The following is a 2,641-nucleotide window of genomic DNA, read 5'->3' on the forward strand; positions in this document are numbered from 1 at the left end:
CAACACCTCTCCTCAAGCGTGTCCAGGCCTGTGTGATGAGTGTCCCAGCGCTCCCCTGATGCCATGGCGTGTGGTGTGCCTGTGGGCTTAGCACTCACACAAGAATAATCGGGAAGTGTCAGGGAACTGACCTTCCCTGGAGCAACCCTTTGCCAATGGGAGACAGAAGCTGTGAGATAAATGCTTGTCCTTTCTATCTACTCAGCAGGGGGCTGGCTCTGAGACCGACTTCATACAGCTCTTTAGGATTCCCATATCACGTGACCATGCCCTGCATGTGGCCTGTCGCCTAGTGCACCCTTGTTCTGTCTTTTCTTCCTTCTGTTTTTCACTCCCCTGTTGTTCACCACTGCTCTCCGTGGACACATTCCAAATGAGACACCACTAAGAAGCCTTTGTCTCAGGGAGCATCCTGAGGGGGCATCCTGGCTAAGGAGGGAACCTGCCCTGATGTGATCCATAGAAGTAGATGTGTTTCAGATTCCGGGCCGTCCAGCAGTTCAGTGAGATCCACTGAGCTTGACTGAGGGATGAGTGAAATTCAATCGTGACTATGTGTGAGGGTTGGAACATTGTGTGTGGGTGTGCGTGTGTGTGTGTGTTGTGTGTGTGTGTTTGGACATTGGAAAAAAAGGTGTTCCAATTTTCCCCTGTCACAAACTTCTGCTGACAATTAGCCCCTTTGTCTCAATGGAAACCTAGCTCTCCTCTCCACGACCCCTCTCCTTCTCAGAGCAGCAGGGTGTGTCAGGGAGTTCTGCGGTGGTGAGCTGAAGTCCTCTGATGCCAACTGACTTTGCAAGGCCAAATTTGGTTGGAGATTGGAGGTTTAGGGTGACCAATGTTTAATGTTCAAAATGTAGATTGTAAGAATGTCGAGGGCTGCCTGCATGTATTCCATAGCGTTAGCATGAGGAATGGATTGGGTGCCCTATCCAGAGTTGCTTTTCCATTAGCCTAATGTTTTTGTGAAATACTCAGGAGTTTAGTGCACTCACGGGGGTTCAAGGAGAAAGGGATATGTTGGTGTGTATGTGTGCGGGCCAAGTTTAATTTTTATAACATATGTCCATCGCCAAGGGCCATTACATGTGGTTCACTGCCTCTCGAGCAAGCAAGATGTTGTGGGCTGTCCTCTGATGAGCAATTCGTCTCTGAGATACTCTTACATGCTTCTCCCTGGGTCAGTTATTGCTGTATCACTCCTTTCATAAGCTCTGGTTAATTTCCTGGACATCAGCTTAGCCAAATCAGATCTCAAACCAGATCACATTAAGCAGTACTATTAGATAACTCTCAAAAACACTTCCTTCTAGATTTCTTTCTTACCTAGATATGGGGTAGCTGTTTCCTACATGCACAGTGACTATGAAACCACTGATTGTAGCTCTTTTAGCTTTTCCCAGAAGACCACCCCATAGCTTTTCCCTAGGTTGTCAGCTTATCCATTCTGGTCCTCAGTTTATCCCTAAGAGGATTTAGGACACCTTAAATAAGCACATGCAATACACTTGCTACAAGAAACAAAGAGCAGGGTCAAGTACACTAGGTGAGATCCCCTCCCTACTCATTTTATTTTACTCAGATGAATCAAGCTGCTGAACATCTGTGGGTCTGGAAAATATGGCTGTCAAAAATTGTAGGGTGAGTAGGAGTACCTCAGAAGTGGTGTCTAAGATGTGGGTGGGAGTTCAGAGGCAGCATCCATCTGGATTCTTGGGTTGACCTGCATGTTTATTACCTATCCACAGACCACTCAAAGAATCAAGCAATAATTGCCCTGAAACCATGATTAAAGAGTGCACAACTGGCCATTTATAGCAAAGGCACCATAGTCAGACGGTTGAACCAAGTCTCTGCTGGTTGTCTATCATTTTATTAATTAATATATTTCTTGGCAATTAAATAAAGTTATGTTTAATAAAAAGATAAATACTGACTAGGGAACTTAAGGAAAGCTTTTTAATTTTAAGAACTGCTTAAGCATTCTCTTTTAGAAAACTCTTAGAAGTTATTTAAAAAGAGATACATACATTAGAGTAAATTTGAAACTGCCTCCAGCCTGTAAGTTAGACTAAAAACATAGACATTAACTACTGTTTTCCCTATGTTCATCAAAAAATTTCACTTGTCAAAGCAAGGAAAAGACATGACTTTCTCATTGTACTAAATGTAAAGTGAACTGGAAGCCACGACTCAGCATATGTCCATCTCTCTCATGAAATAGTCATAGATCTTTAAAGCAATATGGGTGTTTGCTTAATTAAGAAAAAATAAGTGCATAGACTGATTAACAAATGAGTTCTAATTAGTCCCAAGTGACAGGCTCATTTCTCACAAAGATTGGTCAACATCTCTTTCTTCCACAGACATAGGCTGCATCCCTAACTTTGGCTAGTCATCTTGCAATGCATTCAGCTTCAGTTGGGTTGAGAAGCAAATCCATCTTCTCTTCTAGCTAAATCTCTCATAGGTTACATCCTACTAATGACATTACCTTCACATTGCGAAGATGGACCTTTGTTTCCTGCAAAACAATCAGGTGTTTTACTACTCTTATGCTTCCAGGAATCTCATTTGAAAATTTATTGGAAGGAAAATACTCCTAAGAAAATATTACATCTCATATTCCATGTGATTT

The sequence above is a fragment of the Pteropus vampyrus genome, unplaced genomic scaffold (assembly GCF_000151845.1).
Source record: "Pteropus vampyrus isolate Shadow unplaced genomic scaffold, Pvam_2.0 Scaffold62, whole genome shotgun sequence".
Lineage (NCBI taxonomy): Eukaryota > Metazoa > Chordata > Mammalia > Chiroptera > Pteropodidae > Pteropus > Pteropus vampyrus.